This window comes from Moschus berezovskii, chromosome 3 (genome assembly GCF_049115385.1).
Source record: "Moschus berezovskii isolate FMDL1 chromosome 3, NW_MosBer_1.0, whole genome shotgun sequence".
Lineage (NCBI taxonomy): Eukaryota > Metazoa > Chordata > Mammalia > Artiodactyla > Moschidae > Moschus > Moschus berezovskii.
The window spans coordinates 91,629,571-91,657,508 of NC_142462.1; the positions used below are offsets into that span (position 1 = coordinate 91,629,571).

Here is a 27,938-nt window from a genome sequence, read left to right on the forward strand (position 1 = left end):
ATAGCCAAGGCTTCTTCTCCATGGATAGGTTCTGATTGTCTTGCAATTATACCTTTCTCTAGAAAAGTTATACGTTAAACTTGGTCAACATTGAATCTTGCAAGTCTGGGTCCACATGTCACTTTAAAGGAGTTTTTGCATTACTGTTTATGTGGACCCTAGTGACATGCTTCAAGTTAGGATATATTTGGCATTTCTTAGCCTTGGTACTAACAGTTGGTAAATATCACCTTCATCAAGGAAGCAAAGCACATAAACACTAAAATAGATTACAAGACCCTTCACAAATAACCTCTTACTTTGTCCACATGCTTATGATAAACATGGTGAGCTGAACCACAAAGCTTGAAAAAGATATCTAAAGGTAGTGTGTTCTAAGCTGTACTTTTTCTGAGATACATCCAAGTTATGCTTTTACTTCATTTTTTCAGTGCCTGTTATCATGAAAATACTGAGTTTTATGTCTAGTCAAAATAAACACAAAACTTGTATAGTTTCTCATGAGAAATCTTCAGTTTATTTGGGAAAACTTGGTTCAGGTACAACACAACCACAGGAGTTACCCAGAAATATTCAGCCTTGGATATAGGAGGAAGCCAGTGCCTTTGATAAATGTAGGCCTTTTCCAGTCACATTCGTCTTAAGTTGCTTGTTACTGAAATCAAGATTCGTCCTATCGACTTCTGCGAAGACGGTGTAAAGGAGTTTTCATATACCTAAGAGGCACTTAAAAAAATAGAGCTATACAAATCCTAAATTGTCTAGATTTGCTATACTCATAGGTACACCTGTGCAGGGAGGCAGGGAAATGCATCCACCAATACAAAGCAACTGGGGCAAACTCGCACTTAGGTCATGAAAACAGGAAAACAGTGGTTATGATGGTTGGCATGTCTGTAATTCTACAGCTGTTTTAATGCCATTATCAGTCTTGGAACAGAAAAAGTTTGTGATTTTTATTTTGAGATAATACAAAATTGTTCCAATGACCTTAAAATTGACTTCAAGAGACATGAGACACTACATTTTATTCCTAATGCAACTGGTAGTAGATGTATAAATTGCGATGTACAAGAGTGTTCTAAAAGCTTTGAGTACATGCTATAGTCAAAAAGGTATGTATTTCTGTGAGGAGAGGCATTGCTTTTATTGTCATCACTATAAAGTCTATTTTAGCATCCGATTAAACCTAGTATTGTGCAGGACACTTGACAAAGAGAATTGCCTGTATTGGGGAACAATAACAGAAAAAATAATCCCCTGTGACCTCATCCCAGGAGGAAAAAAGGATCACTTTTTTTGGTATCTCCAGACATTTTTCATATGGACAGGGTTTATATATAATTATAGTGTAAGACAAGAATTTATTGACTGACTCACATGTCTGCGATAAAGAAATGTGTTTTATAACACAGAGTTAGTCATCCTCAGCGTTAAGACTGGCAGACAGTGAGGAGCATCTGGCCTGTCATTGTTCTTGGCTACCACCCTGTACCTTGCTGTGACAGCACACTCATTGACTGCAAAACCTTTGCACTCCCTCACTCCTTCACCTGAAATGCACTTCAGGGCCTTTCTCCTGCAGGTAGGGACAAAGTCTCTGCAATATTTAATGCTCATTCCCATTCCCAAGACAGTTCACTAGATACTCTTTAGCATTGGACGTTAACATGTTAAATATCAGCCTCATTATTTGTCAAGCAAAATATGTTTTCTATTTTTACTTTACTCCAAAATTTCTTTGAAAACAAAATATGTTGCATTTCTTCATATGTTTATTGGCAATTTCAGCTTCACTTTTGTAAACTGTCTTTTCCCCCTTTTTCTGGATATGGTTTGCTACGAATTTATGTGATCTTTAAAGATGGACATTTTAACTAATAAAGACCTACTGTATAGCACAGGGAAAAGTGTATAAAAGAGAGTGGATATAAGTGTATGTATAACTGATTCACTGTGATCTATAGCAGAAAGTAATATAACATTGTAAGTCAATACACTCCAATAAAATATGTGTGTGTGTTATATATGTATATATACATATAAATGAGCATCTTATGATTTGTTTCTTTTTAAAGGGTTTTTAAAAAATATTTATTGCTCTCATTTTATTTTTTTGTATTGGAGTATAGTTGATTTACAATGTTGTGTTAGTTTCAGAGGTAGAGCAAAGTGATTCAGTTATACATATACATATTCTTTTACACATTCTTGACCCTTATAGGTTATTCAAGAGTATTGAGTAGACTTCCCTGTGCTATACAGTAGGTCCTTGATGGTTATTTGTTTCATTTATAGTGGTGTAACCTTTTAAAGGATTTTTGATGCACACAATTTCTATCAAAGTTTTCATTTCGCTTCATTTTTTCTTTGCATTTATAATCAGAAAGTCTTTGTCCATACTAAGCACAGTTATAAATATTCACCTGTACTATATTTTGTCTTGTCAAACATTTAAAGACTTAACTCCATTTGCAGTTTATTTCAGTGTGTCAAATATGAGGTCATGGGTCTATCTTTTTTTTTTAAAGCATCAACATTCTGAACACCATTTGTTGAATAATTCATCTTTCACCGTGCAGGTGTGTTTTTGTTTCCTTTTTGCTTTGGGCAAATAGTAAGTAGAATTTATTTTAGGTTCTTTATTCCATTAATCTGTATTTTCACACTGTTTTAATTATTGTAACTTTGTTACACATTGTAATATTTGTTAGGAGAATACTTAAACAGTGCTCCTCTATTCAAATTTTTTTTTGCTAGTATTGTCATTTTATTCCTCAAGAATAACTAGAAATGTTTTTCAGAGTCACAGGAAACTCTGCCTTGTATTTTGATTGCCCTAAATCTATAAATTCTTTTGAGTAAAACTGATACATTTATAACAATGATTTTTTGAAATATTATATTTGGAAAATGTTGCAGAATTAATGTAGCCACCATTTATGGAAAACTTGCTAAGTACCATAACTCTGCTAAATACTGCATATACATTATCTATTGTAATCCTCATGACTATTATGTTGGTAGTATCACTATTTCCACATTAAGGTGAGAGAGAAGAATATTATTTTTTAAATTAATTAAACAATTAAAATCCATCTCCAAAAGTCCATACTGTGTTTATCAGAACACAATTTATGAGAGAGAATGTACCCAACATTACTGGCCCCATTTACAAAGTACTAATGTACCCAATCTGATTTTGGTGTTGATCATCTGGTGATGTCCATGTGTAGAGTCTTCTCTTGTGTTGTTGGAAGAGGGTGTTTGCTATGACCAGTGCATTCTCTTGGCAAAACTCTATTAGCCTTTGCCCTGCTTCATTCCGTGCTCCAAGGCCAAATTTGCCTGTTACTTCAGGTGTTTCTTGACTTGCTAGTTTTGCATTCCAGTCCCCTATAATGAAAAGGACATCTTTTTTGGGTGTTAGTTCTAAAAGGTCTTGTAGGTCTTCATAGAACCGTTCAACTTCGGCTTCTTCAGCATTACTGGTTGGGGCATAGGCTTGGATTACTGTATTATTGAATGGTTTGCCTTGGAAATGAACAGAAATCATTCTGTCGTTTTTAAGATTGCATCCAAGTACTGCATTTCGGACTCTTTTGTTGACCATGATGGCTACTCCATTTCTTCTAAGGGATTCCTGCCCACAGTAGTATAATGGTCATCTGAGTTAAATTCACCCATTCCAATCCATTTTAGTTCACTGATTCCTAGAATGTCTACGTTCACTCTTGCCATCTCCTGTTTGACTACTTCCAATTTGCCTTGATTCATGGAACTAACATTCAAGGTTCCTATGCAATACTGCTCTTTACAGCATCGGACCTTGTTTCTATCACCGGTTACATCCACAACTGGGTATTTATTTTGCTTTGGTTCCATCCCTTCATCCTTTCTGGAGTTATTTCTTGACTGATCTCCAGTAGCATACTGGGCACCTACTGACCTGGGGAATTCCTCATTCAGTATCCTATCATTTTGCCCTTTGATACTGTTCATGGGGTTCTCAAGGCAAGTATACTGAAGTGGTTTGCCATTCCCTTCTCCAGTGGACCACATTCTGTCAGACCTCTCCACCATGACCCATCCGTCTTGGGTGGCCCCACACGGCATGGCTTAGTTTCACTGAGTTAGACAGTGCTGTGGTCCATGTGATCAGATCAACTAGTTTTCTGTGATTATGATTTCAGTCTGTCTGCCCTCTGATGCCCCTTTGCAATACCTACCGTCTTATTTGGGTTTTTCTTACCTTGGTCATGGAATATCTCTTCACAGCTGCTCCAGAAAAGCGCAGCCGCTGTACCTTACCTTGGATGTGGGGTAGCTCCTCTCCGCCACGCTTCTGTGCGTGGTCGGTTGCCCCGGAGCCGGCGTCTGGGCTGGCGTCTCTCACGTCTGCGCCGCCGGAGCCGGTGTCTCTAACCCTGAAATCAGATTGATTATATTCTTTGCAGCTAAAGATGGAGAAACTCTATACAGTTAGCAAAAACAAGACCAAGAGCTGACTGTGGCTCAGATCATGAACTCCTTATTGCCAAATTCAGACTTAAATTGAAGAAAGTAGGCAAACCACTAGACCATTCAGATATGACCTAAATCAAATCCCTTATGATTATACAGTGGAAGTAAGAAATAGATTTAAGGGACTAGATCTGATAGAGTGCCTGATGAACTATGGATGGAGGTTCGTGACATTGTACAGGAGACAGGAACCAAGACCATCCCCATGGAAAAGAAATGCAAAAAGCAAAATGGCTATCTGAGGAGGCCTTACAAATAGCTGTGAAAAGAAGAGAAGCGAAAAGCAAAGGAGAAAAGGAAAGATATAAGCATCTGAATGCAGAGTTCCAAAGAATAGCAAGGAGAGATAAGAAAGTCTTCCTCAGCGATCAATGCAAAGAAATAGAGGAAAACAAAAGAATAGGAAAAACAAGAGATCTCTTCAAGAAAATTAGAGATATCAAGGGAATATTTCATGCAAAGATGGGCTTGATAAAGGACAGAAATGGTATGGACCTAACAGAAGCAGAAGATATTAAGAAGAGGTGGCAAGAATACACAGAAGAACTGTACAAAAAAGATCTTCATGACCAAGATAATCACGATGGTGTAATCACTGACCTAGAGTCAGACATCTTGGAATGTGAAGTCAAGTGGGCCTTAGAAAGCATCACTACGAACAAAGCTAGTGGAGGTGATGGAATTCCAATTGAGCTATTTCAAATCCTGAAAGATGATGTTGTGAAAGTGCTGCACTCAATATGCCAGCAAATTTGGAAAACTCACCAGTGGCCACAGGACTGGAAAAGGTCAGTCTTCATTCCAATCCCAAAGAAAGGCAATGCCAAAGAATGCTCAAACTACTGCACAATTGCACTCATCTCCCACACTAGTAAAGTCATGCTCAAAATTCTCCAAGCCAGGCTTTAGCAATATGTGAACCGTGAACTCCCAGATGTTCAAGCAGGTTTTAGAAAAGGCAGAGGCACCAGAGATCAAATTGCCAACATCCGCTGGATCATGGAGAAAGCAAGAGAGTTCCAGGAAAACATCTATTTCTGCTTCATTGACTATGCCAAAGCCTTTGACTGTGTGGATCACAATAAACTGTGGAACATTCTGAAAGAGATGGGAATACAAGACCACCTGACCTGCCTCTTGAGAAACCTGTACGCAGGTCAGGAAGCAACAGTTAGAACTGGAAATGGAACAACAGACTGGTTCCAAATAGGAAAAGGAGTACGTCAAGGTTATATATTGTCACCCTGCTTATTTAACTTATATGCAGAGTACATCATGAGGGACGCTGGGCTGGAAGAAGCACAAGCTGGAATCAAGATTGCTGGGAGAAATTTCAATAACCTCAGATATGCAGATGACACCACCCTTATGGCAGAAAGTGAAGAGGAACTCAAAAGCCTCTTGATGAAAATGAAAGAGGAGAGTGAAAAGGTTGGCTTGAAGCTCAACATTCAGAAAACAAAGATCATGGCATCTGGTTCCATCACTTCATGGGAAATAGATGGGGAAACAGTGGAAACAGTTTCAGGCTTTATTTTTGGGGGCTCCAAAATCACTGCGGATGCCTATTGCAGCCATGAAATTAAAAGACGCTTACTCCTTGGAAGGAAAGTTATGACCAACCTTGATAGTATATTAAAAAGCAGAGACATTACTTTGCCAACCAAGGTCCAAATAGTCAAGGCTATGGTTTTTCCCGTGGTCATGTATGGATGTGAGAGTTGGACTGTGAAGAAAGCTGTTTGCCGAAGAATTGATGCTTTTGAACTGTGGTGCTGGAGAAGACTCTTGAGAGTCCCTTGGACTGCAAGGAGATCCAACCAGTCCATTCTAAAGGAGATCAATCCTGGGTGTTCATTGGAAGGACTGATGCTAAAGCCTAACTCCAATACTTTGGCCACCTCATGCGACAAGTTGACTCACTGGAAAAGAGTCTGATGCTAGGAGGTATTGGGGGTGGAGGAGACAGGGACGACAGAGAATGAGATGGCTGATGGCATCACCGACTCGATGGACATGAGTTTGAGTGAACTCTGGGAGTTGGTGATGGACAGGGAGGCCTGGTGTGCTGTGATTCATAGGGTCGCAAAGAGTCGGACACGACTGAGCGATCGAACTGAATTGAACTGAACTGAACTGAATGTTCCCATACTACTTTGAAAGATGGTTAAGATGGTTTATTTTATAGTATACGTATTTTGCCACAATTTTAAAAATTTAATTGGATACATGGAGAACAAATGAGGCCAAAGAAAATGGGAGGGACAGGGCAGCATTGCCTGACCTCTCTTACCAAAATCATCATAGCCTCTGTGTCTGCCAGGACACTAGCCATTCCTTGAGTCTATGCAATTGCAATGTTACTTCTTTTATTTTTTGGCTTGATCCTATGGGTACTTCAGTGGGCAAACATGGTGGAATGGGTCAGTATTTGTGACCTAGCCATCATGTTAAGATCCTCCCCCTTTAAAAATCATCATACATCATACATCATTTTACAAAAATACATCCAATACCGTTGGACCACACAATGATGTTGTGGAAGGATATGCAGGGAGTTTTTGATGCTATTTGTTTTCATCTTAGATCTTTGGGATTCCAAACCTGGGTATCCACATCTTCCTCTTTCTAATTCTTTCCTCCTCATTCTAAAGTGCAAACCCTAGTTTAGAGCAATAGTCCAGGGACAGGACTATAATTGAAGGCATTGTCCTAAGAAATTCTGCTTGGAGTAAAGTTCTTCCTTCTCAGGAGCTCTGAATGGGTGCGTCCATGTGCACCAGGTTTGTGCATGTTTTGATTTTCTCCTATTCACCTCACTGGTGAGGGACGGATCCCCAATCTTAGGACTGGGAGGCTGGTTGAGCCCATGATACCAACACTGGACAGATGAGATCAGTTTGTTACATAAACTCACAATCAGACAACATCACACTCCACACAGGGTCACTTGAGATTTGTGCTCAGGGACAGTGTGGACAACCTAGAAGGTGAACTAGGACATGAACAGAGGCACACTGGGATAGTTAGCAAATAAATCTCACTTTGTACTGAAAACAAAACAGCTGTGAACGGCGGTCTTAGTAGTATCAAGAGGACGAGGTGCCCCTGGTTCCCATGGGAGCATGTGATTGGCTTGTTTGAATAATTCCATGCATAGTCAGAGAAGTAAAACCCACCACAAAAGAAAAAGCTGGAACAGAGCTTGTCCTTTGACACGGAGAGTTTTTTAGGAGGTGACTGTATCCATGGAAGCAAAGCGGGCTGGGGGACCAGTGGTGAAGCCATCTAAGGTGCTTCCAATTGTACCACTGTCAATACATAATACATAATATTAGCCTTAATTTGAGACCTTGAACCACTTGTTTGTGTCTGCGTGTGTGCGCATGTGCACATATTGGGGTGGGAAGGGGGTGGAGATGGTCAGCCATTGAGTGTTTGGGAGAATAAAGGGCAACGGAGGGTAGAAGGGGGCCGACAATATCAAAGGGAGGGCAAGTCCCATTTCCCTTCTCACATTCAGACCAGTGCTCTCAAAGTGTGCTGCGCAGACCAGCGCTGGTCCTCAAACCACTGTCACCAGTCTGCAATGGGACAAGGACAGAAATCCAGAGTAAGCATCTAGATACCTTTTTAGCAGTTTGACACAGATCTGATAGTACATGATTCTAGGCACATGGACAAAGCAAGCACATCACTCTGAAAATGGCTTCAAAACCCAGGAACCTTCCAAGCATTTTTACCAGCCAAGTTGGAAACTGGTGAATGTCGGTCGAGAGGAGTCTTATTTTATTAATGGTTAATTCTGCTCCTGCTCTCCTATCCCCATTCCAATTAAATATAAAATACACATTTCAGGATTTGATGCCAAACCATAAAGGCTAGAGACAAGCCATGTCACCCAGCAGTAAATATTAAGGGAAAGATTTAATGTAAACGGCAGCATATGGCAGGGCTGATGATTTCTCATAAACTACATGGGCTAATTTAGAAAGAAAAAAAGGTAGAGAAGCCTTCAAGGAAGTAATAACCCAGAGGTAAGAAATATTGATTAGGGAAAAATATTATCTTAATCAAAATATGTCTTTTAGCTAGAAGTTGTTTGGGCTCCAGAAAGAGAAAACAAAGTACATTTCTAAGATGTACATTTTTACTTGTGGTTTTTGTTGAATAATGAACAAGGCCATCACTCTTTCTGAAGTCTTGATAAATCAAAATAAAGCTTTACTAATTCTAAAGAAAACATTATTTACCAGTCTGATCAAAAGTCAGCAATAACAATTATGTAAGTATCTCAGTAAGTCCCTGTGACTTTTGATATTTCTTAATGATATACCCTAATCATTTTTAGAGGGCTTGCTACTTATTTCTTCTAATGAGAGCTGCTTACTTCTGACCTTTTCCATCTGTCTTCAGAGGCAAATGATTCTAAATAACTTGTTTCTCTCAGCATTTGTCTCGTGTTCGAGCAACTTCTTTGTAATCTGCTTCCAAGTTTAAGCTTGATCATTGAAACATTCCAATCCTACAGCAGTTGGATATGCCATGTGTATTTTTATTTTTAGAAATTTTTATACATTAAAGTGAATCTGAATCTCATTAGGTAAGAACTACTTAAAATCTTAACACTGCTCCAGTTTTTTCTTTCATTTTACAATGTACAGTTGCCCTCAAATTTTGTACGCCAAAATGTCTTTATTTTCATATGCCATTCAGACACCAAGAAGTTTGTTCATACGAGAAACTATCTGTGGGAACCCACCATCCCTTTCTGCTGTTCTTTGTGTGGCAAGGCTAAGACCAAGTGATGTGCTAGGAGCAACGGGGGAAAAGCAAAATTAGAACATGTTTTCTCACTACTCACTCTGTTTCAATGAACACAAAGTAAGAAGATGATAAATTATCCAATAAATGTAGTCATTTTAGCCAAGAAAATTCAAGTGTTATTGATCAATGACCCAAAATCCTTCAGGGACCCAAATCCTTCGGTAACTCGATCCCCACTTCATGTGTAAATACTGACTCTCCTAATGCCCTTTCACTGACCAGCGATTTGTCTCACTTTGTTTCTGAAAATATTTGCAAAACCTTTGTGTGTGAGAACAGTAGTCTTTACTTTTGCACTGAAAGTATAAAAAAATAACACTGAAGATCGTTTTGAATCAAATCTGTTTTACCTTCATCCAAATATGCAGTGAGCACCCCCTGTCGGCTGCCCAAGCAGTGGGCAGTCATAAACACAGCCTTGTCAGTCCTCAGCACACAAAGAAGGAAACAGAGCAGAAGGGCCATCCATGGTCATTTGGCCTCTTGTATTAAAAGCGGGGGAGGGGAAATCAATATTTGCTTAATAGAAAAGAAAAACATGGATAGGGAAGGAAGTTTTATTCTCAAGCTTTTAATAGGCTGTTTCAACTCTAGGGAGTGGAACATTCTTTTCCTTTTTTTTTTTTTAGCTTAAAGCTATATTCACTTTCAATGTTAGATGGATAATATTTTCTAAAAAGAAGAGTGAACAGAAAACCTAACAAATACATTTGCTTTTTCCAAGGCCACATTTGACTTTTTTAGGTTGTGCCTTTATTCTATTCATGTCAAAGGCTAAGAAATCTGTAAATGCTAGAATCTGTCCTGTTCCCCTGAATATTTTCAAGTAGGATGACCTGAGCTTTGAAGGGAAGAAATGGTTAGGAGGATAAGACATAACCACACACATATAAGTATAAATCCTTCTGATATCCTAAGGATTGAGTCAATAAAAATAGATTTCCTTTCTATTTATCATAATATGCTTCCATCACCTCTAAGCCTACCTGCTAAAATCTGGTTTTACTCACCTACAGGGAAGCATAGATTTTACTTTAAAATTCTGATTTAGAAGTACAATCATGGGTTACTTTTAAAACGATAGCTATTTTGTCAATCCTACCAGTGAAGGAATAAGGTGAAAATTCCTCCAAGAGCCTCTTCTCTTAGAAAGCTTAAATATTTATCCTTTTATTTTCAGTTAGACATCTACCTAACTCTAAATTTTAAATATAGGATTAGCAAGTGGCACAGAAAGAACACCAGAATAAGTGTCAAAGGACTTGGATTCTAATCCTGACTTTGCCTCTTTCTCCTCCTAGAACTCTGAAGGCCATTTAGTGTCCCTGAGTTTAAATTTCCTCATCTGAGAAGTGGAAGTCATTAAATTTAATCATCAGTTAAAGATATATGAGATGCTAATCACCAGAGGTGATGCCAGCTCTGTGGCCATGTGGGTGGACTTGTACTGAGTGAATTGTACTGAGCTTTCACTACGGCCCTTTCACTGGGAGCATCAGTGACCAGACCCATACAAACTCATAGGACCTCAGCTCTGGAGTCAGACTGGGTTCCCACCCCATCTCTGCCATTTTCCATCCAGTTAATGCTTCTGAAACCGTTTCCTGCACAGAAACATTGAGTTGTTTCTCTGAGTCCCAAGGATGGAAAACGGCGGAAACAGGATTAGAATGCAATCATGCACTTGAAAAAGACTACAATCTAGAAGAAAACTGGCCATGAATTGCATGGAGGTCCACTGTTGGGACTCTGCACTTCCAGTGCAAGGGCATGAATTCTATCCCTGGATGGGGAACTAAGATCCTGCCTGCCATGCAGTTTGTGCTATATGTGCATGCTCAGTTGTATCTGACTCTTTGGCACCCCATGGGCTGTAGCCTGCCAGGCTTCTCTGTCCACGGAATTTTCTAGGTAAGAATACCATTTCCTACTCCAGAGAATCTTCCAGGCCCAGGGATTGGCCAAACCTACAGAACTGGCCACAACTAAAACATTGGAGGGCTGTTCAACTTTATTTCTCATTCAACTTCTTGAAGGATGCTGAATGTCAAACTAAAGACTTTATCTTGTAGTTTAAGGGGAGTTACTAGAATATTTTTAGAGAAGGAAATGGCAACCCACTCCAGTATTCTTGCCTGGAGAATCCCATGGATGGAGAAGCCTGGTGGGCTATAGTCCACGGGGTCGCAAAGAGTCGGACACGACTGAGTGACTTAACTTTAACTTTACTAGAATATTTTGAGTAGGGAAGGGGCATGAGCATGATTAACTGGCCAGTATGTTGAGAGAATTTAATAAGCAACTATATGTGAATGGACTACATTTGTGTGAATTATAATTCTATTTCTTATAGGTGATCAATTACAGGTGATAATGTAAGGAAAAGACCACACACTCTATCTTGTCTGATATCAGATTATGGTGTTCTAATATGATACCTTGTGGAGATAAAGTAAGACCATGTCCCACTGTTCAGAGATATGTTTTCCTCTAGAGGAGGAAAATTTCCTATGTGTCCATCATACTGGGAAAAATATTCCAAAACAAGAAATTAGAAACTGACCCTTAGCCAGAGGTAAACGTTTCTTGCTGGAAGTCACAAAAAAAAAAAAAAGTCGTAAACTATCTACATTAATGTGGAAAAATGGCCTCAGCCAAGGGACACAGCCAGTCCTTCCCATCTGAAATTTCTCTTTATTGTCAACCTTGGAACATATCAAAGTGATGAAGTTCCTGCCATAATTGTGAAGACCATGAATAATTTTATTCTTATTATCTTGACCACACATTGAGTGTTTCTATAAATTAATTAGCAATGGCACTTCAGTTCAATATCTAATCCCTAATCCAATGAGATAACCTTGCCAAAATGTGGCAGGGTTATGTTAAACTTTGGTCATAATTTTTAGTGCATGTAGTTCCTGATTTTTGGTTTATATTCTTTGGAGTTCATCTGGGGGCTGGGAGCCTGGAGGGGTGAGATGTGCTTATTATGAAACGTCAGCATGCAGTGATTATAGCTTTTCTAAAACTGTAATACTTTGGCCACCTCATGCAACGAGTTGACTCACTGGAAAAGACTCTGATGCTGGGAAAGGTTGGGGGCGGGAGGAGAAGGGGACGACAGAGAATGAGATGGCTGGATGGCATCACCGACTCTGTGGACATGAGTTTGAGTGAACTACGGGAATTGGTGATGGACAGGGAGGCCTAGCATGCTGTGATTCATGGAGTCGCAAAGAGTCGGACACAACTGAGCGACTGAACTGAACTGAACTGAACTGAAATCTGGGTTAGAGGTTCTTAAAGGCTCCTGATCCATCAAAATACCTTTCATAAGTCTCCAGAATGAAGGAAATGTAGAAAAAACACTGTTCAAGGAAGTGCTTTGTCTATTCTCAAGATGCGTTTAGTTCAGTTGTTGACTTATTCTGTATCACAGCCACCCAATTAGAACATTCTGCTTCAAGTGTGTGTCTCTGAAATGCCACATCTTTTCAAAAACATATGCCTACCATTTCTGGAAAATTCTTCTCTCCTGGTTTATTTCCTTACCAGGAGCAACCTCCTCCTCCATGAGAGTTGCTTGGCTTCATCTTAACTATCCTGATGGATGGGGTGGGGGAGGGGCGGTGGCCTCGTTTTTAATTCCTTGAAACCTACAGATATACCCTCTGCCCTGGAAGAGGCTTTTAGCTCAAAATATATTTCTTTAGAAAGGCTCATGAGAAGAAGCAGTGGCGGGGTGGGGGGGAACCCACCACAAAGCCAGGTACTTAAGCCGTCTCTTTCAAGCACCACTTAACGGCGTGGAGCTGACCTTCAGAGACCACGATCTGACATTGGATGAGGCCACTCAGTGGCCTCTTAATCAAGGACTGCCCAAGGGTGCCAGGCTCTAGGTGAGTCTCAATTACTAAAGGGGTTTGGGGAGGAAGAGAGGAAATAGGAAGGGCAGGCTATTTCTATGAAAAGAAAAAAATTGATACAGCACTGGAGTGGAAATTGTACTGAAGAAGGCCATCCTGTTCATAAGGTGGTGATTAGCAGCCAGACCCAGCGGAAAGCATGGGGATGGAAGTGGGTGGAAAATGGCCCCCTCACTGCCATCAGAATTTATCAATACAAGTGCAGAAAGTGATCTATCAGAGGTTCTTTTGTGCATCATTTATTCTGGGTGTTTTAAACTGTAATTAATGTCAGATTTTACCCCTCAGGAAATATTATAGGAAAACTCCTTCATTGAATTATACCGGCTGAATGTTTATGGCTAAACTGAAATGAAAATTGTGACAATCCCAGGTAGTTTTTGACCAAAAAATTAAGAATTGTCTAGTGAAAGACGGGAAGAGATCTCCGGAGGCCACTCAGACAGACCCGTCATTCCATTAGTTCTTTGAATGGGATCAGATACATACATTTCTGCACCCACCACTCCCTACACTATAAGCAACATGAGGGTTGGGATCATGTAGTAATCAGCCCTGTGTTACCAGTGCATAGCATTGTTGCCATCTGTTGAAAACCCATGAAAGAAAAATATATAAAATATTAACTGCAGATTGATTGAATCCTCTTCAACTCTATACATACATATATATAGTATATATACACATACTATAGATTTAAGTGTGTGGTGGTCATGGTAATGATATGTGTTAGGAAGTTTGGGGGTCAGGTTGGATTTTTTGTGTTTTTTTTAACTTAAGTTTTATTTTATATTGAAGTATGTAGTCAATTTACAATGTGTTAGTTTCAGTTGTTATTCAGTTATACATATATCCATTCTTTTTCAGATTCTTTTCCTATATAGGTTATCACAGAATATTGTATTGAATTCTCTGTGCTATACAGTAGGTCCTTGTTGACTATATAGAAGTGTGTATATGTTACTCCCAAACTCCTAATTTATTCCTCCCCTTATTTTTCCCTTTTGGTAACCATAAGTTTGTTTTCTATGTCTGTGAGTCTATTTCTGTTTTGTAAATAAGTTCATTTGTATCATTTATTTTATAGATTCCACATAGTAGTGATATTATGATATTCATCTTTCTCTGTCTTACTTAATATGATAATCTTTGGGTCCCTCCATGTTGCTGCAAATGGCATTATTTAATTATTTTTATGGCTGAGTAATATTCCCTTGGGCTTCTCTTGTGGCCCAGCTGGTAAAGAATCTGCCTGCAATGTGGGAGACCTGGGGTTCGATCCTTGGGTTGGGAAGATCCCCTGGAGAAGGAAAAGGCTACCCACTCCAGTATTCTGGCCTGAATGACTAACAAAACTCCTCAGCACAGGGAACACATCATCCTCACCAAAATGGAGCCAGGAAGTCTCCCAGCTGAACCCGGCTTGTGGGACCAGATGCTTGAGCAGAACTGGGTGAATTTTCCTAGTGTCTCTCCCAAATTTCTCCCACCCGAGCCTGGGTATTCCTTACTGGTCTTACAGTTAGTAAGCTTTTTATCTTATTCATCGCACCTCCTTCATGCTCTCCTGAAGCCTAGGCAATTGAAAATTAAAAGCTAAAACTCTATATTTCTGCTGTGCTGTGCTTTTTCTGAGGAAATGAATAAGGAATGCCAAACTAACTGAATGGGAGAAAAAAATGGGGGTAAAGAACTGGTGGCAGGAAAGGACATATGAATTAATACTTAAAATACTCTTAAAATAGATTATCCTGCCACATAAGCCACTGAACAACCCATTTCTCCAAGGATGTAAGAAGGGAGGTAGAAAATAGCCTCTAGTAATAGTTTCCATGTAGACACAGCATGCACAAAATCTTTACACTCACACTACAAATATCAATTCCTTTGTGCCCATCTGGTTTACCTTTTGTCAGAACTCTTCCACTTGCACTTGATGGGTAAGAAAACTCAATCCAAAATAGCTTAAAGATAAAGAAAATTGTACTATCTCCTCCCTCATGGCTCAGATGGTAAAGTGTCTGCCTGCAATGCAGGAGACCCGGGTTCGATCCCTGGGTCAGGAAGATCCCCTGGAGAAGGAAATGGCAACCCACTCCAGTATTCTTGGCTGGAAAATTCTGTGGACAGAGGAGCCTTGTAAGCTACAGTCCATGGGGTTGCAAAGAGTCGGACATGACTGAGCCACTTTGCTTCACTTATACCTGAGAAATACAAGATAAAACTAGGATTCCTTACCTCTTGATCCAGTGGTTCAGACACTGCTCCCAGGGCTCTCTCTGCCTCTTGCCCTCTGTTGGTAGAGCTTGACTTCATTATTCATTCAGGTTTTCTCCAGCAAGATGAAGAGTGCTGCCAACTGTCCACACCCACATCCTTACAACTTGGCAAATCCAACAGAAAGAGGCCATTCTCTGCACTCATTCCAGCAGAGAAATTTTGACCAGTGGGCCTTGAGTTAATTATCTTTGTTCACTTGGAGGTATTACTGTGCCCAGGAGGAAATGTATTACAATAGGCCCAACTTTAGTTGCTTACCTCAAAGACTGGAAATGGTGAGGAAATCAGTGGGACTGACCCCCACCAGGATCACCTAGAAATCAAAGCAAAAAGGATAGGAAAATGTTATAGAAAGTAAAAAACTAGAGTTAATCCAATCTTCTTGCCTTGTTTTCTTATTGCCAAAAACTATAATCCAGTGCTTTTCAAATTGCAGTGTTGTACCTCAAATGCCCACCTGACCTGCCTCTTGAGAAAACTGTTTGCAGGTCAGGAAGCAACAGTTAGAACTGGACATGGAACAACAGACTGGTTCCAAATAGGAAAAGGAATATGTCAATGTTGTATATTGTCACTCTGCTTATTTAACTTATATGCAGAGTACATCATGAGGAATGCTGGGCTGGAAGAAGCACAAGCTGGAATCAAGATTGCTGGGAGAAATTTCAATAACCTCAGATATGCAGATGACACCACCCTTATGGCAGAAAGTGAAGAGGAACTAAAAAACCTCTTGATGAAAGTGAGAGAGGAGAGTGAAAAGGTTGGCTTGAAGCTCAACATTCAGAAAACTAAGATTATGGCATCTGGTCCCATCACTTCATGGGAAATAAATGGGGAAACAGTGGAAACAGTGTCAGACTTCATTTTTTGGGGCTCCAAAATCACTGCGGATGCTGATTGCAGCCATGAAATTAAAAGATGCTTACTCCTTGGAAGGAAAGTTATGACCAACCTAGATAGCATGTTAATAAGCAGAGACATTACTTTGCCAACCAAGGTCCGTCTAGTCAAGGCAATGGTTTTTCCCGCGGTCATGTATGGATGTGAGAGTTGGACTGTGAAGAAAGCTGATCGCCGAAGAATTGATGCTTTTGAACTGTGGTGTTGGAGAAGACTCTTGAGAGTCCCTTGGACTGCAAGGAGATCCAACCAGTCCATTCTAAAGGAGATCAGTCCTGGGTGTTCATTGGAAGGACTGATGCTAAAGCTGAAACTGCAATACTTTGGCCACCTCATGCAACGAGTTGACTCACTGGAAAAGAGTCTGATGCTAGGAGGGATTGAGGGCGGGAGGAGAAGGGGACGACAGAGAATGAAATGGCTGGATGGCATTACCGACTCGATGGACATGAGTTTGAGTGAACTCTGGGAGTTGGTGATGGACAGGGAGGCCTGGCGTGCTGTGATTCATGGGGTGGCAAAGAGTCGGACACAACTGAGCGACTCAACCGACCGACCTCAAATGCAGATAATGTATTTATCTGTATAATAGCATAGCATAGGGCTGCACAGAAAGACAAATTTCATGATGTCAGTGTGAACCACATAAACTAAGGGTATTATTTCATGGAAGTTTTGAGTGTGTTTGTGTGTGTGTGTGTGTGTGATCTATCCTCTGTCTATCACCCATCTAACTAGCCAGATCATAATGTAGAATGTGTTTCTTTCTGTGGAATGCAGTAGGTAGGAAGAAAAACAAAACCCAAAACAAAAACCTTTAAGATACAGTGAGTTAACAGTGAGACTTTCAAGCATACTTTTGATTTTTTAGAAGATGAAAATTAATTCTACCTAGCACTTGGAAAGATTAAATAGTCCTACTAAGAAATCAAATTTGCTTTCCACATTTAATGATTGTATACCAATATGTTTCTAAAGTCTCTGCTCATGAAAGCAAATAAACAAAATATTTATAGCCCTAAGAATAAGTGCCCATGATTTGAATATTCTTGATCAGTTACTATAAACTCAGAGCCTCAGAGACAGTCCACGTAGCTGGCTGTGGAACAATACAAATAGCACATTTCATCAAATATATTTATCAAATTTGTCTTATAAGAGCTGGAGGGGAAGCAATACCAGAATTGAATGTCATTCAGAAAGCAGGACAACAATCTGCAAAGACTCAGAAAAAACTAAGCTAAGATTCCAAGAGTCAAAGATTTGCTTGGAGGGCTAAGTTATTATATACCTTATTGGATGGATGACATGTAGTAATGTGTTAAGTCATTTTTGTCATCAAATGATAGCCTGGAAGAGGGAGGAATGTTGTTATAGACAATATTAGACAAAGCTTACTTTGAAGTAAATAGTCATCTGTTTATGGAATAATACCCTAGTGACTTAGAAGAGCTCTGGTTTCCATGATCCCCAACTCACTTGCCTAGAATGGAAAAACCATTCAATGACTGCAAAGAAATGTTATAGCTTTGTGGTCACCCGGCATAGAAAATGGTATGTTGCACCTGCCTAAAATTCTAGGAAACTTTATATAAGTACAAATCAAGATATGTTTCCTTGAGAAAAGATTAATAGATATTTTTATTGCTATTGTGATAAGAAGTGATGGTTCTGAAGCCTGAGGCTTTAGCAATCAAGTATGGAAGTGGGTTAGAGCGACAGGGGACAGGAAGATTATTGTAGATAAAAAGGTCGACATGTGCAAATGCCCAGAAATTAGGAAGAGTGAGGCACATAAGGCATTTCAAAAGAGTCTATATGACTGAAGAAGGAAGAGGTAGAGACTGGTGGCAGGTGAGGCTAGAGAGGTGATGGACATAAAGCCTCTAGATTTTATCCCAAGCACAACAGAGAACTAAAGAAGGGTATACAGCAGAGGAGTTTTGTAATCATGTATCACTTCTAAAATATCACTCTAGCTGCAATGTGAAAAAAGAAGTTGAGAGAGAAAGGAATGGAGGCACAGACCTTTCAGGAAGCTATTACAACAGTCTAGGGGAGGATTGGTGGTAGGCTGAGTTAGGAAAGACATTTGGATGGAGAGAGGAATACAGAGAGAGATGTTAACAGGTTGAATTAGCAGAACTTGGTGACCTAGTGAGATCTAGAAGTATAACTGAACGAGGTGAATCAGGGATGACACCCAGCTTCCTTTTATTTTCAAACTGAAGTATAATTGTTTTACAACATTGTGTTAGTTGCAGGTATATGATACATGTGTATACACACACACACACACACACACACACACACACACACACACACACTTGGGTCTTCCCTGGTACCTCAGATAGTAAAGAATCTGCCTGCAATTCAGGAGACCCTGGTTCGATCCCTGTGTCAGGAATATCCCCTGGAGAAGGGAATGGCTAACCATTTCAGTATTCTGGGATTTCCCTGGTGGCTCAGACAGTAAAGAATCCACCTACAATGTAGGAGACCTGGGTTTGATACCTGGGTTGGGAAGATCCCATGGAGAAGAGACTGGAATACCAACTCCAATATTCTTCCCTAAAGAATTCCATGGACAGAGGAGCCTGGCAGGTCACAGTCCATGGAATCATAGGGTTGAACATGACTGAGTGAATAAGACTTTCACTTTCATACACACACATATATACATCTTTTGTTTAGTTGCTAAGTCATATCTGACTTTGCAACTCCATGGACTATATCCCGCCAGGCTCCAATGTCCATAGAATTTCCCAGGTTAGAATTCTGGATTGGGTTGCCATTTCCTTCTTCAATACATACACACACACACACACACACAAATATATATATATATATGCTTTTCAGATTCTTTTCCCTTATAAGTTATTACAAAACATTGAGTGTAGTTCCCTGTGCTATACAGTAGGTCCTTGTTGGTTATCTGTTTTATACATAGTACTGTGTATATGTTAATCCCAAACTTCTAATTTATCCTTCCCCCCACCACTTCCCCTTTGGTAACCGTAATTTTGTTTTCCATGTCTATGGGTCTATTTCTGTTTTGTAAATAATTTCATTTGTATTTTTTTTTCAAATTCCACATATAAACAATATCATGTGGTATTTGTCTTTCTCTGTCTGACTTAACTTCACTTAGTATGATAATTGCTAGGTCTATCCATGTTGCTACAAATGGCTTTATTTCATTTTTCATGGTTGAGCTGTATTCCATTGTGTGTGTTTGTCTGTGTGCGTGTGTGTGTGTGTATTCACACACCACATCTTTGTCCATTCATCTGTCAACGGACATTGAGGTTATTTCCAGCTTTCTTACTGGGGCAACTACATTATAAAGTGGTGTCAATCATAGGGAAAAAGAAACTCAGGAGGAGGACGTTTTGGATGAGAGGCAATCCATTCAGTTTGGGATATTTCTGAAAGGTTGTTGCTGAGCCATGAAAGACACCAGGATTCTTTGCCTCTGGAGGAGAGAAATTCAATCCTTGGCCTGTGACGAGGCTTGCTCGCTCAGAGCTTTTGCATAATGAAGTTTCATTAAGGTATAAAAGAGAGAAATCTTCTGACATAGACATCAGAAGGGGGCAGAAAGAATGCCCCCTTGCTAGTTTTTAGCAAGAAGCTATATACCTAATGGCAGGCTGCTAAAAGGAAATGTCTCAAAACTCAGAAAGTGGCACCAGGCCCCTCACCCACAACATGCATTTTGAGATAACATTGGCACAAGTTGAGTCATCCCAGGCCATAAAATCATTGACATGAATCTTGAAGAAAGGCAGATTTCCAAGCAAATACGAAGTCTCATTAACATAGCTTAAGAGAACATTTCCATGAGTAAAACATACTGGGTTTTTGAACAATTATAGGTTCTGAGTCTTAGGTGAACCAAAGACAGAGTCTAGGGTAGGTACATAGTTCATTAACATAGCTTACGAAAAACATTTCCATAAGTAAAATGCATTGGTTAGCTCAAGGTTTGAGGAAAGTTAAATTTAGGTGGAACCTGAATTGTTGTCATCAGGGCAACACAGAATTTTAAAAGAAACCTTTTAATTTTGTATAGAGAAGGGGAAAAAATCTGACACTTGTAGTTTGTTTCCTCCTGTAGCTTAAGAGAAAGATAAAAAAATGTCTGACACTTGCAGCCTATTTCCTCCGTTTGGAGACCCCTAGCCTTTCTGCCTATTACCCTCTCATTTCCTCATAAAAAGGAGAAGAGAAGGAAAAGGCTTAGCAATATCTTATGATGGCAATGTATTTGAGTCTCTGTAAATTCAGCTGAATGTTCTCATATTCTGTGATATCTACCCTTAGGTAGAACTGTCCCTTAATCTTTGGGTTCATGTATCCACTCTTGCTACAAGCCAGTTGTTAAATGAATGAGTGCTATCTGGGTAAAATAAGTAATAATAACAATGCCTTTTGAACAATATTCAAAACAAATTACATATTATATGTTGTTAATATTTCTGAGAGGGAACCAGGGATATTGGATACATTTCATGGATGAAAGAATCTAGTAAATGGCCCAAGAACAAACTCATGGAAACACTAGGACAGTAGTCCTTTGGATAGACTGAATAAAAATTCTCCCAGGGTCCTTCCTGCAGTAAACAATGAGAGAATGCATTGAAGTACACTGTACTCTTACAATATTAACTACTTGTCACCAGGTTTAGTGTATTATAAATACCAGTATCTCACGCATGGAGTTAAAGATAACTTCCTGACATTGTAAGTAGGTGTGGTGCCACATGAGGAGCCAAAAGCCCTTGACTTTGCAAGAACCTACATCTTGTTAAAGTCAGGAGAGAGCTTTCAGGTTGTAACCCATGTTACCCACAAGGTAGCACAGATCTTATGTGGACAGTGGACCTGGAGTCACTATGGCATGATATCTAAGAGCTTCAACTAGGCTATCCCAATCCATGGAATACAGGATGAGCAAATACAGAGAAGAGCCATTACTACAGGATGAAGTGACTTTTGGATTTGTAGATGCAGTCAAGGCATTGATCCTCCAGTGTTTCACAGCAACGTGCTACTTGGAGCCTAGGATATAACTGTTACCAGTGAATCCTTTCCCGGTTATGAAACTACACTGAAATTATACCAGGTCTGCAAAGACTGTCCCTATTAAACTCTGAATATTTGCTTCAATCTTTCAGTATGCTTCTTCAGGCTTGCTATTAGATAATATTTACAAGTTGTAGACCAAAATGCAAACTTAGCAATACTTTGCCACTCCAGTACTCTTGCCTAGAAAATCCCATAGATGGAGGAGCCTGGTAGGCTGCAGTCTGTGGGGTCACTAAGGGTCGGACACGACTGAGCGACTTCACTTTCACTTTTCACTTTCACACATTGGAGAAGGAAATGGCAACCCACTCCAGTGTTCTTGCCTGGAGAATCCCAGGGACGGGGGAGCCTGGTGGGCTTCCGTTTATGGGGTCACACAGAGTCGGACACGACTGAAGTGACTTAGCAGCAGCAGCAATACTTTACATCATTAGAAAGAGAAAAACTTGTCATTCCAGTCTGTTTGTGGAAGAGGAAAGACCTCCAGGAATTATGAGAATTCACAGAAGGGAACTGTCCTCTTAGAGTTGACTGTACCTTCTTTAAGAAGGGTTGAATTGCAAAAAGCCATGTCTAAATCCTGGTTCTTCAGCGCTTTATTCCTTCTAACTATATACCACTTAAATAAGGGATGTGTTTATCTGAACACTAAGTATAGCAACCCACTCCAGTGTTCTTGCCTGGGGAATCCCAGGGATGGGGAGCTGGGTGGGCTACCATCTATGGGGTCACACAGAGTCAGACATGACTGAAGTGACTTAGCAGCAGCAAGTATAGTTATTACAATAGGAACGCTCAGGTAGGTTGCTGAGCAACTGCAGGTAGGTTTTCAGCTGGCTGCCTGATTGCAGTTAGGATTTTCTTGAACACTCTCTTCTTCATAGTCCTCTTACCTCCAGATCAATGAGAACTGGGAAACCAAGGCTAGCCCACTACTGACATAGTACATGAACCAGGTAATTGAACCAGTGTCTTTGAGGGTGTATCATGGTTTCTCCTGAACTTGAAACTGCCTATCAAATGGCTCCTGACTCTGTATCTAGCTCATCTATAATGATTTATCTGAAATCTAGCAAAGAAAGCATGGTCAATTCAGTTTCAGGCTGAAATTCAGCTAACATCGGAAAGAAAGTGTTAGTCAATCAGTCTTGTCCAACTCTGTGATCCCATGGACTGTAGCCCACCAGGCTCCTCTGTTCATGGAATTTTTCCAGGCAAAAATACTGAAGTGGGTTGCTATTTCCTTCTCCAGGGGATCTTCCCAACCCTGGGATCCAACCTGGTTCTCCTGCATTGCACACAAATTCTTTACCCTCTGAGCTACCAGGGAAGCCCCAACATCAGAAGGATGGCAAAGTCCTACAGGCAAGAGAGGAAACATACAAAGGAGAGGTGAAAGTGGTGATTATATGCTCATCCAAAGAACAAGGCATTGAGTCCTGTCTTTACTGGAGACATTTCCTTAATCCCCAAGGGCTGAGAATCAAGACCGTTTCCCTGGCTACCAAAATCCATTTACTAGAGTCAAGGGTAGGGAGGATATGATATAAGATAGCTTAGAGGAGAAAGCCAACTGTCTATGCATGCGTGATTGTGTGTGTATGTGTGTCTGTATTTGTGTGTATGTACATATCATTTAAAAGTTAGGACTTTTATGACTGAAAGCATCATAAAACTAATTTAAACTTATTTCAACAACAAAAAATTTTCCTGGATATCTCACTGAATCAACAAATCTTTTTATATCTTTCAGCCTCATTTCCAAAAATACCAGGGAAAGATGAAGATCAATAAACTATTGATATATCCAGCAAGCAGAAGGGCTTTGTAGGCACCACTCGGTGGTAGGCCAGAAGCATGGAGTGATAGGGAGGAAAACCCTGGGAAGGGTGCTGGATGGACAATCTAATCAATGTCTACCACAATACTTCATAAAAACTTATAACAGGCTTTCTGTACCACTGAGCCTTCTCAGCTGTAATGAAGAGTCCAGAGAAAATCAGGATCAGCCTTGACAGAGAAGCCTATCATTTATACCAACTTAAGGGCTTCCCTGGTAGCTCAGTTGTAAAGAACACACCTGCCAATGCAGGAGACGTAAGAGACGTGGGTCTGATCTCTGAGTCAGGAAGATCTCCTGGAGGAGGGCATGGCAACCCACTTCAGTATTCTTGCCTGGAGAATCCCATGGTTAGAGGAGCCTGGTGGGCTACAACCCATGGGGTCACAAAGAGTCGGACACGACTGAAGTGACATAGCACATGTACTACATATAGGAAGACATGGTTTTCTTCTCCATGGCCAGTCCTATCATAAAGACCTTTCCATTCCAAGGGCTGTGGCTTGTTGTGGCTATGGGATCTCCCACTGCATGCAAGAAGAACTTGGAAAGACATTGACAGCACAGGTCAGCATAATACCTGCAGCTGCCACTCACCTTTCCTATAATATATTCCAAAAAACAAAAATCTTTTCAACTCACTTGCACCAATGTCAGGCACTGAAACAGTGAAAACAAGGGGGTAGTGACTCTAGAATGAAATAAGGGAAAGGGGGTAGGACCTGGCTTTTGGGAACAGCAAGTCTAGAACATCCCAGTTAGAAGTAGGATCAACAGGAACCTGGGCTTTCCTGGTGGCTCAGCTGGTAAAGAATCCGCCCACAATGTGGGAGACCTGGGTTTGATCCCTGGGTTGGGAAGATCCCCTGGAGAAGGGAAAGGCTACCCACTCCAGTATTCTGGCCTGGAGAATCCCACGGACTGTACAGTCCATGGGGACGCAAAGAGTCGGACACGACTGAGCGGCTTTCCCTTTCACTACAGGAACCAGAGTGAGGAGAGTTCTAGATGGCCTTGGGAAGTGGTTGGTGGGCATTTGGGGCAGGGGAGTTTCCTTCAGAACTTTCTAGACATGTATACTTGAAAGGAGAAGTTGGGTTTTGTTTTGTTGTTTTTTTGGCTGCACTCTGTGGATTGCAGGGTCTTAGTTCTCCATCCAGGGATTGCACCTATGCCCCAGGCAATCAAAGCAGAGTCTTAACAACTGCACCGCCAGGGAAATTGCAGGAGAAGTTAATGATACATCAATTAGAGATGTCAGGCCTTGGGTTCTTGTGCTGCTACATGTGTATGGTGGATACAGAGTTAACAATTTTTCTCCAATAGCTGTCAAACCAGCTAGAAATGTCACATAGGAATCTAACAAGGATTATCTAAAGATGCAGGTAGAGGCTTTGCTTTAGGACGCAATGTTATATTACATGTTCATTTTATGAACCTCTTTCTCATTTTCTCCTTGTATGCTTTCTTTTTTAGGGGCTAAATCTTCTCTAGTGATGGTTACGGTAATTTCTCTCCTTAATGCTACAAGCAAAAGGCTCTAAGCCCCATTTCTGGGCCAGGCATCTGTAATTAAAGTGGTACTGTCTTATGATAATGATTCCTTAAATAGTAGAGAAACTCCATGATTGTCATATTCTAATAAATTATTGAATCCTGGAAAAACACTATCAAGTGAAAAAAAGAAAACCATGTGATGATAAGGTTTGGCTTTTCTCATTAACCAATATTCAGTGTAAGTACAAAATAATTCAACCAACATCATAGCATTTTTGTTATTTAATTTTTGCAATAGTAATTTTCAGTTTTTCATAACATGTACATATTCCACAGCATTATGGATTAAATAGTCTTCTGTCTAAAAACATTTATATTACTGTTTATAAAAAAGAGTTACTAATAAGTTTCAACAATTAACATACTGGTTACATTAAATTTTGAAATACAACTGAAAATTGTTATTGCTTTTACCTAGTGAAGCGGACCCTTCCTCCTTATCATCTTTTCTCTTGTCTTCCTCTTCTTTTTCAATTTGTTGTGTCTTTGTGTTTGAAGGCCTCCGATATATAGGAGAGAAAGTCTCTTGCTCCACAAACAAACCTTGAAATTGGATTCTTGCTGAAAAATGCACCTTGTTTCACAAATGATATTTGGATCCAATGGCAGGATGTGTTTAAGTATTTTGTTTCAAAATTTTGATTGAAAATGAAAGATTCTCTATAAAATAATACATTTTCTTGGCACAGCTAAACACCTGGATTCTGAACAGATTGAATCCACGCTTTAAGTTAAAAAAATTAGTTTTGTGATTTTCTGTCAAAAATATGAAAGAAGTTCCGTAAGTGGATTGCACATAAGCAGTCTCTGTCTGGGGAAAACCCAAACAGATGGTATTTGAAGTATTTGTTAGTAAGACATACAACAGCGATCCGAAGATGAATAAAAGATTTCCTAAAATTATTCAAAACAACCACAATAGAGCATTCAAAAGATGGATTTTTTAGACACTTTTTGTTATTTCCAAAGAACTTTATGACAACTTCAAAGGTCCTCTGACCAAGTCATTCAATTTCTGAATATTTTTCTAAGGATATATAAATTGTCAAGTACACAAAGTTACAATGCACCACACAACATGGTTTAATAGAAAAATTGAAAAGCAGTTTAAATATTTAAAAGTAGAGCATTGCTACATAAATTATAATAATCAATTCAGTAGAAGCGTAGACAATTATGTAGCTACATAGTTGAAAATATTTATGTGAAATCAACATTTTATATATTAATAAATGAAATTACATTTTACATATTAATAATTAAAATAAAAATGTGCCATAGAACTGTAGAGTATTATCCAAATTGTATTTGAAACTCACATATAAGGAGTCCCCTGTATATACACAATTGGAAAAACACCTGGGAAAATATACCCTAAAATAAATATAAGAAAAAATATCCATCTTGATCTTTTCTCTTTTTTATTACTGAGTAATATTTGACAGGTCACTTACATATTACCTTTTTCTTTTTACAAAGAGATTGCATGCATGTGTGCTTAGTAGCTTTAGTTGTGTCTTACTGTTTGTGACCCAGTGGACTATAGCCCACCAGGCTCCTCAGTCCATGGGATTCTCCAGGCAAGAATACTGGAGTGGGTTGTCATGTCCTCCTCCAAGGAATCTTCCTGGCCCAGGGATTGAACCCACATTTCCTGCATTACAGGCAGATTTTTTTTTTTACCACTGAATCACCGGATAAGCCCACAAAGAGATTAAACTTCACCATTCTTTTTACAAATCCACAGATAGAAAGCATTAACATGCATAAAGCAATGATCACTTATGGGAAAAACATGACCAGTAGGATTTTCTACTCTCATTACCGGTAAGATACAACTGTGTACATTCTGTAATTAAACAGAAAATATATATTTAAGAAATACACTATTTTTAAGAGCAGTTTTGGGTTCACAACAAAATAGAGAGGAAGGTAGAGATTTGTCATATGCCCACTGCCCTCACACATGATAGCCTCCTGAAACTATCAATACCAATCACAGAAGTGGTACATCTGTTACAACTAATGAATCTGCATTGACACATCATAACCATCAAAAGCCCATAGCTTACCTCCGAATTAACTCTTGGTGTTATACATTCTATGGATTTGGACAAATGTATAATGACATGTATTAATCATATTTTCACTGCCTTAAAAATCCTCTGTGTTCTGCCTGTTCATCCTACCTCCACTCCATCCCCAGCAAACTCTATTATTTTTTATCATCTCTGTAGCTTTCCTGTTTCTAGAATGCCATATAGTTGGACTCAGATACACTACCATTATGCAATGAGGTTCTAGAATATCATATAACTAGAATCAAACAGTATGTAGCCTTTTCAGATTGACTTCTGGAACTTAGTAACATACATTTAAGCTTTCTATCAACTGGGCTCATTTCCTTTCAGTGCTGAAAGATATTCCATTGTATGTACCATGGTTTATTTATCCATTCACCTACTGAGGGATATCTTGGTTACTTCCAAACTTTGGCAATTGTGAATCAAGCTGCCATGAACATCAAAATGCAGGTTTTTGTGTGAACATAAGTTTTCATCTCCTTCAGATAAATACCAAGGAGCAAGATTTCTGGATAGTATAAGAGTATGTTTAGTTTTGAGAAACTCTCAGACTGACTTTGAAAGTAACTTTATCATTTTGCATTCTTACCAACAAAATATAAGTTCCTATTGAGTCACATCCTTGTCAGCATTCAGTATTGTTAATGTTCCACTTTTGGCCATTTTAATAGGTGTGTAGTGGTATCTCATTATTACTTTAATTTCACCTTATCTCTGGTGTTATATGATGCAGAACATATTTTTTCATATGCAGATGTGCCATCTATAGATCTTCTTTGGTGAGGGATCTGTTAAGGTCTTTGTCCCAGTTTTTAATCAGATTGCTGCTTTTTTGTGTGTCAAGTTTCCAGAGTATTTTGTATATTTGGGTAAATCCTTTATCAGATGTATTTTTTACAAACA

The 27,938-nt window shown here is 39.5% G+C and overlaps 1 non-coding gene across 1 annotated transcript; it reads left to right on the top strand.

Annotated features, from left to right (window-relative positions):
* The first annotated feature begins 23,873 nt into the window (after positions 1 to 23,873).
* On the top strand, positions 23,874 to 24,004 carry LOC129552856 (small nucleolar RNA SNORA44). Its single transcript, XR_008685341.1, has one exon. It is a non-coding gene; the product is annotated as a small nucleolar RNA SNORA44 (small nucleolar RNA).
* Positions 24,005 to 27,938: the final 3,934 nt, after the last annotated feature.